Source organism: Salvia hispanica, chromosome 6 (genome assembly GCF_029641045.1).
Source record: "Salvia hispanica isolate PSC_SH4W2 chromosome 6, Shi_PSC_v1, whole genome shotgun sequence".
Taxonomy (NCBI): domain Eukaryota; kingdom Viridiplantae; phylum Streptophyta; class Magnoliopsida; order Lamiales; family Lamiaceae; genus Salvia; species Salvia hispanica.
The window spans coordinates 1,551,056-1,566,061 of NC_142697.1; the positions used below are offsets into that span (position 1 = coordinate 1,551,056).

The 15,006-nt window shown below is 35.4% G+C and overlaps 1 pseudogene across 1 annotated transcript; it reads right to left on the reverse strand.

Annotated features, from left to right (window-relative positions):
- Positions 1–6,876: 6,876 nt before the first annotated feature.
- LOC125185511 (disease resistance protein SUMM2-like) lies at positions 6,877–11,336 on the reverse strand (annotated as a pseudogene). The gene is made up of 2 exons (XR_016132446.1): positions 11,206–11,336; positions 6,877–10,855 (listed from the first exon to the last, which is right to left on the reverse strand). The product of XR_016132446.1 is annotated as a disease resistance protein SUMM2-like (transcript).
- Between the last annotated feature and the right edge of the window lie 3,670 nt (positions 11,337–15,006).

Genomic DNA, 15,006 nt, shown 5'->3' on the forward strand with positions numbered 1-15,006 from the left:
TTTAACATTTTGAGAATACATTATGAGTCATACCAAATGCATATACCTACTAGCAAAGCTTATATGCTTCATTGCTTCGAGACCATTTCCATTAGCTGAGGAGCGACTCAACTCAAGTACGAAGGATATGTTGATGTAAGTGATGAACACACACCAAGTCGATAACACGAAGACCTTTAAGTATGTTTGTGCACGGGAGAAGGTAGGCCAATTCAAAAAGCGATGAGGTATCAGCGAGTCCGATTAGACTGAAGAAGCGGATGGGACCGTTGATGCAAAGGCAAGCAGGAGTGGTGAAGCGGAATGGTAAGGAGAAAGGGAATACCTTGGTACAAGCATGTGACATACTTGGATTTTACATGGTTTTAGAGAGTGGTTATGTATGAATTTGATCATATTTTGTCTATTATTGGACATGTTTATATCTACTTCTCTATTATGTTGGTATGTTGACCATTTTGTTAAGAATGTGTAGAAAAAGGTACAAAATATGTGGATGTGCAGCAGCATTGCTTTGAGACAATATTTACTAGAGATTTTGAAGTCCAATCATCCCATAATGCATATCATTCTCTTCGTCTTTGAAAGAGCTTCGTGTGGGTATCTTTCACGCTTCAATCGGAGTTCGGTAGAAAAAGTTATGGCCGTTACAAGAGCACTGCGCTATCAAGAAGCTTACACCGGGTGAATTATTACACTGTAAATTCACCTGACCGGGTCCTGTAATTCTGTGCGAAAATGGCCAGAAAGGGGTCGAAAATGACCACCCGGCCGGGTGAATTTTGCTCTTTATAATTCCACCAGGCCGGGTATGCTATTTTGGCGTATTCTTTTGCCAAAAACGCGATTTTTGATGGGAGATTAAAGGGAAAATGCCTAGGGTTAAAGAGGATTCAACACTTACCGCCTCCAACCCTCACACACCCCCAAGAACACCTTTGAGAGAGGGAATTGAAGATTAAAGACTTCCAATCGGAGTATCTTAATCTTTTCTCCATGTATTTCTTAGAATCTTTTGTTTTGAACATGGTTTTTATGAAGAACATGAGTAGCTAAACCCTATTTTGTAGAATTCTTGGTGATGGTACATTGATTTCATAGTTTTTATCCAATTAATTTTGTTCTTACCTTGCTCTTGTAGTTATTTGATTATTCTTGGGCTTATTCCTTTCAATTGCTTGATCACCACTTGGTTGTGTAGGATTAATTAGATTAATCGGGAGATGAAATAATTAATCTGGAAATAAGAATAATTCACACCTTAATGCAATAAAACTCGGGAGAGTTGAGGTTTTGAGTGAGGTCTTTGACCTAATCGAGCTTTTGGGAGTTGGGGGTTTTAGGATTAGAAGGGGACTTCAATCTTAGCACCTAATCTACAGGTTTCTCACCTCGGGAGGGGGTTTAATCTATAATTGTGGTTGACTTAGTAACTCTAGAGACATCAAAAGGTAAGGCAATTTGATTGGATAAGAGCTTGGAATTGTGCATCGGATTCTTGAGTTCTACAATTTTCTCTATATTATCTTTTCACTCCGTGTTTACTTGCTTTTATTTATTTATTCATTATATATTTTTTGTAGTGTTAGAACAAAACCAAACATTTCCCGAGTCTCTAGATAGTAGTCAATATTTGTTCGTGGTAGTTAAGTTGATACAAATTAGTCTCTGTGGGATATGATACTCTTGCTTGCTAATTGCTACACCAGCCCCGTACACTTGCGGATATCACTTGTGTTAAAATAAGTTGAGTCAAGTTTTTGGCGCCGTTGCCGGGGACTATTTTGTGTCGTTAGAGCTTAATATCGTGATAATAATTGAGATTACTAGTCTAGATTTTATTTGCTTTATTTTCATTTTCATTTTTATTTTTTTTGAGTTCTCTAATCTTGGTGTTTCTTTTCTCAGGTTGTATGCGCACTCGTTCTAAAGGTCCACCTTTAGAACCCATCGATCCCGAGATCGAAGCATCCAACAGGAGGAGGAACGCCCAGAGGAGGTTGAACCAGAGGATCCGCGTATCTTCACCGGGTCATAGGCGTCCACCATCCCCCGTTCAGAGAACTCCAGTACCTATTCCTTCTCCACCTCCGTCACCTTTACAGTACGAGCATAATTCTCCAATCCTAATGGAGAACAATGAGAACAACAATGAGGATCCAGTTATTCGTCAACTCCGAGATCAGATGGCCAACATGCAGAGGCAGTTGGATGAGCGGAACGCGAGACCACCAGTTCAGCCCGTGCAGAATCTGTATGCATATAGACGAGTTGCTAATCCACCAATCAATAATGCCGGGATTGCGGCCAACAGCTTTGAGTTAAAGCCGGGATTGATAAACAGGGCAGAAGCACATGCATTTGGTGGAACAGGTTCGGAAGATGCCAACAAGCATTTGACCAAGTTCATACAAATCAGCAACATGGTGAAGGCTAATGGGGTCTCCGATGATCAAAGCCTACATGGTGGCGTCCGCATCGGATGTTGACAAGATGGACATGATGTCCAAGCAGCTGGATTTCTTGACTAGTAAGTTTGGCTATATGGAAACAGAGCCAACCGGGCTCGAAAGTGAAGCGTGAATTACGTGCATCAAGGCGGCAACAATCAGAATTTCAACAACAACTACCGCCACAATCAAGGGGGTGGTAACTTCAACAACTTTGGGAATAGAGCACATCCCAACTTGTCTTATGGGAATCCTAACAATGCCCTACAGCCACCTCCGGGGTTTCAAGTGTCGAATGGACAAGTCGTTGAGCCGAAGAAGAATGAGATTGGAGATGTCTTGATAACGTTTATGAAGCAGACGGGGGAAATTATGGCCAATTCAATTCTGATAAGAGACTGAAGCAGGTAGAGACAGATGTGCAGAGCTTGAGTATTCACATGAAGAGCATCGATACTCAGATGAGCCAGATTTCACAGGCTGTGGGTATTCAACATCAACCGGGCCAGTTTCCCTCACATACCATTGTCAATCCCAAAGATTGCAAGGATTGCAAAGCCATCTGTGCGACCATTCAACCCGATGAAGTGGAAAAAGAGGTGGATGAAGAGACTGCAGAGGATAATGTTGTTGAGAAAGAGAAGAAACAACCTGAACCACTTCGATTGGAGCCATATACTCCTAAGATACCGTTCCCTAGCCGAATCAAGAAGAAGGTTGTGGATGAGAAATTTGAGAAATTGTTGGACATCTTTAGGAAGGTGAATGTGAATATCCCACTAGTAGAGGCTCTGCAACAAATGCCTATGTATGCAAGGTTCCTAAAAGACGTGATCTCCAAGAAGAAAAAGTGGGTAGACTACGAAACAGTGAGCATGTCGGAGAATTGTAGTGCCATAATCCAGAAGAAATTGCCGGCAAAGCTTAAGGACCCTGGAAGTTTCAACATATCATGTGTCATTGGTGACGACAAACACACGAAGGCACTTTGTGATTTGGGGGCGAGCATCAACTTGATGCCCCTATCCTTCTTTAGGAAGATGAAAATTGGCACTCTCAAGCCGACTAGAATCACGCTCCAAATGGCTGATAGATCCGTCACCTATCCTGAAGGGATCATAGAAGATGTGTTAGTGCGGCTAAATGACTTTATATTTCCCGTTGATTTTGTCGTGCTTGACATGGAAGAAGATAGGAATGTGCCGCTTATCCTTGGTCGGCCATTCTTAGCGACGGGGAAAGCATTGATTGATGTTTCAAGGGGAGAGCTTACCCTCCGCATTGGCACCAAACACCATATCTTGTCCATCTACAATGCCATGGGGAGTCCTAAGGTGGAAGAGCTTACTATGAAGAAAGAGTGCAAAGTTGTGCACGTTGTACAGGTTAAGAAGGATCAAATGGTAAAGCCCAAGGTCGAGAATATTTCCTTACCACAGTGTCTATTTGGCCCATGTGGTGGATCAATTCATTGCAAAGGAAGACAAAGAGAGCCCAAGAAGGCGAAGGAAAAGGAAGCAGGAATATCGATCACACCGAAAGTAGAGCTCAAATCGAATGATAACATGGTGAAGAAGACTTGGTGGAAGAAGAGGTTGTTGGCAAGAATGTACCTGGTTGAACACGAAGAAGAAGCCAACAATCCCATTGATATGGGAGTGAAATGATGAAAGCTGTATGAAGACGCCGAGCCAACGACGATAACCAAAGGCACTATAGGGGAGGTAACCCCTAGTAGGTAACTTTTAGATTATTTTTGCTTTAGTTTGCCTATCATATAAGTCTCCCTTCTCCACCAACTCTTCAAACTTATTCTTTGCATAGCCTTGAATAAGTTTGGGGGGTGATATGGTGGATAGTGAGCATTATGAGGTATTTTACTACTTTATGTTTGTTTCAAATTGATTAGTTGTCTTTTGTTGCTTTTATTTATGTTTTAGGGTAGATTTGTTTTGCTTTAGACCTCTGTGAGTTGTTTTGTTTTTGGTTGTTGTGGAATTGAATTTGAACTTGTTTGAATTTTGATTTACTTGGGGTAAAGACTAGTTGTTAATGATAAAAACTTCATCCATCTTTTAAGCTATCATGGTTTTTGACTTAAGAGTTTGAGTAATAGGTGCATAAGTAACGAATTGCTTGTTTGCCTTGATTCATGCTATTACCCGAGTGAGATTTGAGCCAAAACTTCTTTTTTTGTGTGATTTTATCATATGCTTGTTGTTGTTTCTAGAACTTGCTCCTAATCATATGAAATCTACATAGTGAATGTGAATTTAGGAGATGACGTTAGGCATTCTTTGTTCTCCCCTTCACAAGTGTATATATTTTTGTCTTAATCCCTAGTTAGCCCTTCTAGCCTAAAAAGTGTCACGATGTCAAATAATTGTTAAGTCACCGTCAAGAGTGATAAACCTACAAACTTGGAAGCACATATGGGGCGTTGTAAAAAAATAATAATGGAGGTATAAGCTAGACGAAGTCTAGAGGAACAAGAAAAAAAAAACAATAAATTTGTGGAGGTATAAGCTAGACAAAGTCTAGAAGAGTTATTGGTTGGGTTTCTAAATAAGTGGGGACCAGATGGGAGGAAGAAGTTCGACAAAGTCTTACTTATCTGAAATTTGTTATGGAAAATGGTCTTTTGTTGGGATTTGTAATATGCGAATACTTGGGCTTCTCTTACTTTTCAGCCACTTTAGCCAAAATGTTCCCTACCGTCCAAAAAGCCACATTACAACCTTAATAAAGTCATTTATGATTTTAGATTCACATTCACATTCTAGTAGAGGAGATGTTTGATTTGGAACAAGCCTATGGTAAACACTACTTGTATTTTGATTTGAGAGTATTATTTCTATACATACACTTTTGAGAGTGAGATACACACACACATATCTTGAGAGAAGCATGAATCCAAGGTGATATACAAGTTAGTAGTAAAAGTGCACTCGACGGCTTGACTTAATATAATTTGTATTTTGATATGCTCTTTTATTCCATACTCTTTGAAACAATGATGATGTCTAAACCCCTTTAAATCCAAGTCTTCTTTTAGTTCTTTTTCTTCATTGCTCGAGGACTATCAATTATTTAAGTTTGGGGGAGTTGACATACTTGGATTTTACATGGTTTTAGAGAGTGGTTATGTATGAATTTGATCATATTTTGTCTATTATTGGACAAAATATTATTCTCTCTCTTAATTTACCATTTCTCCTCTTTAACTATTTTTTTTTTTATCATTTTTACAAAAAGATGGCAAAAAAGTCAATGGGACTGCTAAAGCGGGACGGAGGGAGTATAAGAATATCTTCGATATGCACTATGGGTAATATGGATTATGGAATTTCAATTTAATCTTAAATTTTATTTTTGTAATTGTTGTATCCTATGTAATATATGTAATATGTTTGTTACCTATTGATCCTAAACAATATGTTTTGATCCAAAGTTAACTACTACTTCCGTCTCAAAGAAATAGGTCATTTGGGTTCGATACGAGTTTTAGTGCATAATTGGTAAAGTAAGAGAGAAGGAGAAAAAGAAGTTGAAAATGTGTAGTGTGTGGTCCATAAATAAAAAAAGTACTCCCTCTGTCCCGCTTAAGATGACACGTTTTCCTTTTTAGTTTGTCCCAACTAAGATGACACATTTCCTTTTTTGGAAACTTTATCTCTTCAATTAATACACCCAACAACTTTTTCTACTCCTATTAAAATATTTATCTTTCTTTCTCTCTCTATTTTCATATTTGCACCTATTTTTTTTCTCTTCAATTAAACACTTTAACCAATAACTCCTAAAATCTCGTGCCGGCCAAAGAATGTGTCATCTTAGCCGGGACGGAGGGAGTAAAAATTAAGGAGAAAAAGGTTATGAATATAGACTATTTATATGTGACGGGTGAAAAGAAAAATATGACATAATTCTATAGGACGAAGGGAGTATTTTGTTAAAAACTTTACGGTCAAACTTATTTTGACCAAATTTGAGACTTAATATTGAACTAAAATAACCCAATTAACCAAATTAATATTAATTTGATTAACCTAATGATAATTAATTAGGTTAATCGTATTAATCTGATTCAAAATTAACTTATTCAATTGGCCAAACCAAGTTTTTGACGAAATTGGTAATTTTTAGACTAAAACATATTGTTTGAAACTAAAATGTAACACACTTAATGTATACTACTAAAAGTTTTTTAGGACATATATAAGGGACCAATTTTGGTCTAGTCTTGAAGAAATATTTTTGAGAAATACTCTCTCCGTTCCTTCATAGTTGAGTCATTTTTCCATTTCAGGAAGTTCCCTCATAGTTGAGTCATATCCATTTATAGTAATTTTTTCCTCTCTCTTACTTTACTCTCTCTTACTTTATTCTCTCTACTTTATTCACTTTTTACTTTATTTTCTCTACCTTTTTTTCTTTCTTATTTTTTTATCTATTTATTTAACACACTCAACATTCATTTCTTAAACTCCGTGCCGAAAAGTTCCGCCTCAACTATGAGGGAACGGAGGGAGTAGTTCAGAATTGTATTATTGAAATCTTTTTAATCTATATTAATTCTTGAATGAGTACAGTGATAATAATCTGTGATCATTTCCGAACCTCCACCTCCACCACCATTTAAATAAAATGGATGCATTTCTGATAAAGCATGACTCATTATTGTCTAACATCAATTTATGAACTTATGGATATATGGGTGTGTTGACGCATAAGCAAAGGGAATGTATCGTGTGATTACATACATGAATCCAGAAACATTTGCGCCAAAAACAATGCATTAATAGATATAACTATTATCAGAGGGGTGTGATCAATTGTTAACTTTCTTAAGTTGCTAATTTGCTAACTCAACAATGCAGTGTATTAAAAATGTCAACACGATGACATTATAATGTCAACACATAATTTTGTTGAACTTCAATATAATATGTTGATATTATGTGTTGACATTTTGATGTCACTGTGTTGACATTTTTAATACATTGTATTGATAAGTTAGCAGAGTTAGCAATTTAAATAGTTAGCAATATAACACACCCCTATTATCAGATATGGAAAATAGAGAGAGGTTGGGATGGTCCGACTCCAATGATTCCCACAGTTCTGGGTTGACCCTTATCTTAAATCGTCGAGGCACAGCCAAATCCACAAGCACAGGAAGTTTGTTCATCAATCTTGGGCACTTTTTTATGAATATAGCTTCAATTGAGTTGCAAATGATGGTTGTTCCCTTGCATAGGCTCTTCAGTCTTGGAAGCTCTTCCAACTTCAACTGTTTTAATTTGGGCAGGGTGAGGCATCCTCTTCCTTCATCATCGATTACATCTTCTAATCCTCCACACTCACTCACAGAAATAGTTATAAGGTTAGGAACTCCTGATAGTGATATCCCCACCTTCCTCAGTCTTGGAAGATCATATAACCATACTTCTTTTAATTTGGGGAGTGTGAGGAAATATCGATCTTCATCTTTGAATATCTCTTCTATTTCTTCACAATTGCTGATATGAATAACTCCAAGGTTGGGAGCTCTTGATAGTATCCCCACCTTCCTTAGTCTTGGCAGCCCATGTAACCTTAAGGTTTTTAATTTAGCGAGGGCGAGGGAACTTCTTCCTTCGTCTTCGAATATCTCTTCTACTTCATCACACTCGATGATATCAATAACTTCAAGGTTGGCAGCTCTTGATAGTATCCCCACCTTCCTCAGTTTTGGCAGCCCTGTACTTGTTTTAATTTAGGGAGGGTGAGGGAACCGGTTCCTTCATCCTCGAATATCTCTTCTATTTCTTCACACTCGCTTATATCAATAAGTTCGAGGTTGGGAGCTCCTGGTAGTGGTATCCTCATCTTGTTACACTTATCAATTCTTAACCGTATCAGAGAAGAAAACACAGGCCATGCAAGTGCAGCTGATGCTCCTATTTCCCCCTCTTCGACCAACCCCTTCATATCATCCAACCCAACCAATTCAATTTCTGTAAGAGTAGCCATTTGACATTTCTTCAAAATGTATTCTATGTCTCCACACCATTTAATTTTCAATCTCTCCAATCCATCCACAAAGCATATGGTCGGACCCTCACATTCAATAATTGTTAGTTGCTCAATTCCCTCTGCTAATATTCTCTCATCTTCAAGGTTGCATTCGGACAGGAACAACTGTTTATTATAACATGCTCCTCCTGTTATTTCGAATGTATCTTCATGATACGATCCCACTAATATTATGTAGCAAGTGTCATGCACCCGATTTCTCCAACTTGTAATTAAAGAATTAAAATCATTCACATTGTCCACTCTTCCACTAAACTCCTCTAGCAGTTTCAGATTCTCAATTTCTTCAATTACTACTTGTACACAAAATGGTAATTCTAAATGCTGAAGATTCCCAAGTTTATGGAACAAACCTCTTGGAAGTATCTTCAAGTTAGACGATTCCAACGCGAGGAATTTGAGATTGAATAATTCTCCAACTCCTTGAGGTACTTCCATGATGGCTGTGAGCGAGAGGTTTAACTCCCTGATTTCTTTCATCTCTCCCAAGTATGGCACATTTTTCAGCTTATAACACGACTCAAGGAGCAATGCCTTGAGGCTCTTCATGGCACAGACTGAGTTTGGCAGCATTGTTATGACAGTCCAGCTCAAATCAAGAGTACATAGTCCTTGCATTTTAGAAAAGAATGAATCTGGGATAAACTCCAGCCGATGATTATTGCATAAAAGCAATGTAGAGAGCTTAGGACAATCGGGAGACATTCCTTCTTCAATTCTCCTTATGCCATTTTCCATTATGGACACCTTCTCCAGATCTTTTGCCCATTCTGCTTCTTTTGGAATTTCCGTCAAAGACAAATCACCTGCTCTTACCATATATTTCCCCTCACATATCTTCAATGCCATACTTCTGACAAGATCATGCATCTTCACGCATTCCGTAGGACCAAAGTCATCGGGAACAACTTGTTCCAATAAGCACACATTCACTAATTTATCCAATATGGAATGTCCTTGCTCAACTTCTGCTCTCCTTGTCTTTCTTTCATCCACCAACCCTTCTGAAATGAACTCCCTAACCAAAGCCTCTCGCTCTATTTCTTTATCTTCAGGATATAACGCGCAATGCAGGAAACAATGTTGCAATGTATTGAACTCATTACTCTGACTATGATGATTACTCTTCAACCGATCAAAACTATATTTCAATACTTTATAAACATCACCATCTCCCATGCCATCATTCCCCGAGACACATTCTTTTAGTTCAACATAAGCATTTCTCCATGTATGAATGGCTCTCTCTCCCCTCATGCTTGCAGCCACTGTAACAATTGCTAGGGGCAGACCACCACACAATTTTGCCACATATCCGCAATCTCTTCTGCCGAAGAATCAAGTTCTATCTCATTTCTTAGTGTTTCATTAAACAATTTCCATGCCTCATGATGATGTAGAGTTTGCACTGGAATCAATTTTTGGCAACAAATTTGACGACACACTTCTAAGGAGCGAGTGGTTATAATCAGCCTGCAACACTCGACAGAAACGGGACATCCAACCTTTAAAAGATCAATATTTTCCCACACATCATCTAATATCAGCACTGAATTCTTCATCTGAGACAAAGTTGTATTAAGTCTCGCCGCCCTTATGTCTTCATTATTCTCACCTACAAACTCCAGACCTATGAAACGAGCTATTTTATCTTGTAAAGTCGTAACACTAAATTCTTGAGAGACTGTAACCCAAATCACACGTCCCTGAGAGTGTTGGAGGAGTTGATTGTGAATGTGCTTTGCCAGTGTCATTTTGCCCACACCACCCATGCCATAAACACCAATGCTCGACACTTGCCCACTCTCCAAAAGTGTCAAAATCATTTCCAAATTTTCATCAAAAGCTTCACCAACCATCCCATTTGTTAACAACTTATCTCCCCTACTTCCACAAACATCAAGGACAAGTTCACCAAAATTCCGACTTTGCTCAACAAGCATGTCAACCTCGCCATTTAGTTTATCTGGTAACCCTCCATCCATCAATCTCATAATAAATCCTTCAGATTCCGGTTGAGTCCCCAACTCAACAACTTGATTTTCAATGGACCTCACTTCTTCCAACCATTCCTCAACTTCACGCTTCCTTTTCTTTCGACCAGAAAGCTCTGAGTTCTTGATTTCCTCCTCAACATCAGATGCCTTAGCACCTAATGACTTCAACTTTTTCTGCAGAGCTTTTAGATTGAGCTCAAAGTCCTTTATACTTTTCACATTGTTGTGTGCATGATCCGCCATTTGTTCAACCAACTTTGACAAAATTGACTCCCATATCTTAGTCAAAATTGGCTCAAAAATCCGGCTTAACATTTTCACCACTTTGCTCTTGCCAGAAAAAAACATAAACCAAAAACGAGAATTATTTGATGAGAAAAATAGCTACTGCAGTATAATCTAACTTTTCTAGTGATCATCTATACAGTCCGAGAATGAATTTGCAAGTAATGATTATTGAACAAAGTAGAAATACAATATATGTTGAATATGTGAACATAATGCTAAGCGCTAGCAACCTACAAGCAAGATGTTAGAGTTGACTTTAATACAGATGATCATTTAAAATTTTGCTTCATTTTTACATGTACAACAAATTAAAACTTTCATATTAGCAAGATCTTGTAAAATTCTTAACAACAAAAAAAAGCAGAGATGTAAATTAGTACGAGAATTGTTACCTGAGAGAAGTTAAACGATGAGCTGAGATTGAATATAATTGTAGATCTAGAAAGAGAGAATCATAAGATGTGTAAATATGATCGTGGAGATAGGAAGAAGCGAGAGAGAGACTTATCAGCCAAGAAGTTGACTTGACCTAGTAATGTTAGATTAAACCTATTCTATTCTAATTATTTTTAGTAGTATAAAATTATTTATCATAGGACAAACAATAGGTCATTATGGAAGTCTTGAATAATATAATTGAGAAAATTAGCCAAAAAAAATAGTTCAGAATTGTATTATTGATTTTCTTAAATACTAAAAACATCTTGTCCTTAGTAATATGAGTTGCTATCATTATTTGGGGTGCATTTGATTTTCTTTTAACCTACACTATGTGTACTAGTAATAACAAAAATTAAAAGCGATTTAATGAAGAAACTGGATAACTTCAAGGGCGCAAATCAAACAAGGGAGAAGATCCAATCATCTAAAATGCTCTAGTTGAATTAGTTATTTTCACATTGAAGATAAACTGAAGGGCCCTCTGGTTATTTAATTTAGTCTAATTCTAAAGATTAAATTTTGATTTCATATTTATTACTCCCTCCGTATAAAAAGAAGTGGCACGAGAGAGTGCGAAGTTGTTTTCTTTTCATCCGCAAAAAAAATTGATTATTAATTTTATTTTTCACTTTTTTGTGCTAGCAGTTGGGGAATGGGCGATGGTCAAATGACAACTTTTAGCAAAAAAATTTCAGTTCCATTTACATTTTATCTTCCAATTTCTCCCTCAACTGTTCATTTTTTTCTCAAAATTCCAGCACGGCCAACACTCCTCATTAGGCGAATAATATGTCTTTTCGAAGAATATCCTCATCATCTCCGACCAATAAAAAGTAGCATCTTTTTTTCATAAAATGGTCTAGAGGTATAACAGGATACACCATCTTTCTCAAAAAGTTTAAGGATATTATTTGTGTACATGTATATGTTGGTTTACTTTAACATTTTGAGAATACATTATGAGTCATACCAAATGCATATACCTACTAGCAAAGCTTATATATGCTTCATTGCTTCGAAACCATTTCCATTAGGTGAGGAGCGACTCAACTCAACTCAAGTACAAAGGATATGTTGATATAAGTGATGAACACACACCAAGAAGACCTTTAAGTATGTTCGTGCATGGGAGAATGTAGGCAGGGGCGGAGGCACGATGGGGCCGGGGGCCCTTGGGCCCTCACCCATTTGATTATTACCTATATATTTTATATTTTATATGTAAGTAGAAATGTAAATATGAAATGCTAGCCTAGTTGGGTAGATTTCTATTCTTCTATCAGTGAGGTAGTGGTTTCGAAACCCTCCTGGGATTTTTGTATTTTGGACTCTACTTCTTATATTTTGTAGTAGTCATCTTTTGGATATTTTGGACTCTATTTCTTCTATTTTGTATTCATCATTTTGGACTCTATTTCTTCTATTTTGTATTCATTTATGTTTATTAGGTTTATATGCTAGTAATTTTGTATAAATAAGTATTTACTTATCATAATAAATACTATGTAGTACTATAATATTAATAAATTTCATTTTAAAATTTATACACATAATTCATTTGTGACGTTTTTATTTTATGAAATTAGTAACTTTTGTTAGTTTTCTCATATTCATTTATGTTTTATGAATTTTCTCACATTAACTTTGATTGAATTTTTTTCACTAGTAATTTTTTACATAAATCATTTTAATTTATAATCATAAAAGAATGTTTTTTATAATTTAATATTATCAAATAATTATTTGAGTTTATAAATATTATAAAATATAATAATATGATATTAATAAAATCAATTTTAATGTGATTCCCATTATTATAAAAAATCAATAATAGCTGATAATAACTCTTTGATTTGATAAATACTAGGAGTATGAAAATATATCATAAAATATTAGTAAAAATATGTGCCATGCTATAAAATCTATTCACTAATTAATTTTCTCATCGTCTCAATCATGGCTTTTTATATTGCTCACGTTCGAGTTGTTTCCGCATTGTTAGCTCTGAACACACTCAAAAAATTTTAATGGCAGTTTGGGCCCCCATCGTTAAAATTCTGTCTCTGCCACCGAATGTAGGCCACTTCAAAAAGTGAGTCCGATTAGACTGACGAAGCGGGTGGGACCGTCGATGCAAAGGCAAGCAGGAGAAAGGCGGTGAAGCAGAATGGTAAGGAGAAAGGGAATACCTTGGTACAAGCATGTAATTATTCTAACTGTATTGGAATTTCGTGTTATAAAATTATTTGCATATAAATGATAAATAAGAAAGATTAAAGAAAATATTAGTTATGACTCATGATAAATGAGTAGTGATAAAGAAAAACAAGATAAGAATATGTTATACATGAATGTTGGATTTGACAATTTCCTTCCAGAATAATAGTCCCTCCGTCCCGGCTAAGATGACCATTCTTTATCCGGAACGAAATTTTAGGAGTTATTGGTTAATGTATTTAATTAGAGAGAGAAAAGGTGGGTAGAAGTACTAAAATAGAGAGAGAAAGAAAGGTGAATATTTTAATAGTGGTGGGAAAAAGTAGTTGGGTGTATTAATTGGAGAGAGAAAATTTCCAAAAAAGGAAATGTGTTGTCATCTTAGTTGGAACAAACTAAAAAGGAAAACGTGTCATCTTAAGTGGGACGAAGGGAGTAATATTTTATCATTCGTAAACCTCATAGGATGCATTTCTTATAAGGGAAAAGATAAATTAACAAAAATTGTGTATACAAAATACCCTTTAATTTAGTTCTATATTTTAGGATATAATTTTATGACTAATTTATCCTTATTTAATGTTCGTTATTTTTAACTCTATTAGTTTAGAAACATATCATTGATTTAGATTATGACTTATTTATGGTAATACTAATTAACACACTACATAATTAAAGTATTATATTTAATCATAAAATAATTACTAGTAGAACTATATAATTTAATATAGTACCATATTTCTTTTTGAAAGAAATTCATATTTGATCATTTTATACATTAGTATCTAGTGTTTTTGTCATTTATATTATTTTTTCATAACTTGTTTGATTTTTTTTAAATTTTTTATTTCAAATTATCATACGATATAAATCATCAATGTTGTGAAAGTAAAATAATTTAATATATGAAAAAAATAAATTAAAATAGTAAAGCATTTCTATATTTGATACGTGGACTACATGAGAAAATATTATAGGCATAATGGTTTAACATTTCTTGCAATATCTTTTTATTTTTGTGTTATTTTCCTTCAAAGCTATTTTTCCTTAGCTTGTTCCCTTTTTCATTATATATCCAAAAGCAGATATATGGATACTATTTATATTAATTTACTTTTAGCTATGAGTATTTTTATATTAAGGTAATATTAATTATTAGTATTTCTTTCTTAATTAACGTGAAGGGTGTTTATAGTAGAAATTAAATACATATACAAGTAGTTGCATTTATTTATAATTTTAAGAATCATTCAATCATGAAATATTTCGATTCAAATTATTTTTTTAACTTATTTTTTAATATTATATCAATTTTAATTTCATTGCATGATTTTTTATATTTTGGATGTAGCGAATAAAATGAAATCGACTTAATGATAATTAATTTGTTGAATGACCGTACTCATAAGTTAAGTACATATTCTTGTTTTTTTATAGTTTACAATTTTTATCGTAGTCATTTTATAATTTACAATTTTTCGATGCGACTAACTAACGTAGCTTTAATGTATTTTTTAAGTAGTACATATTGAATT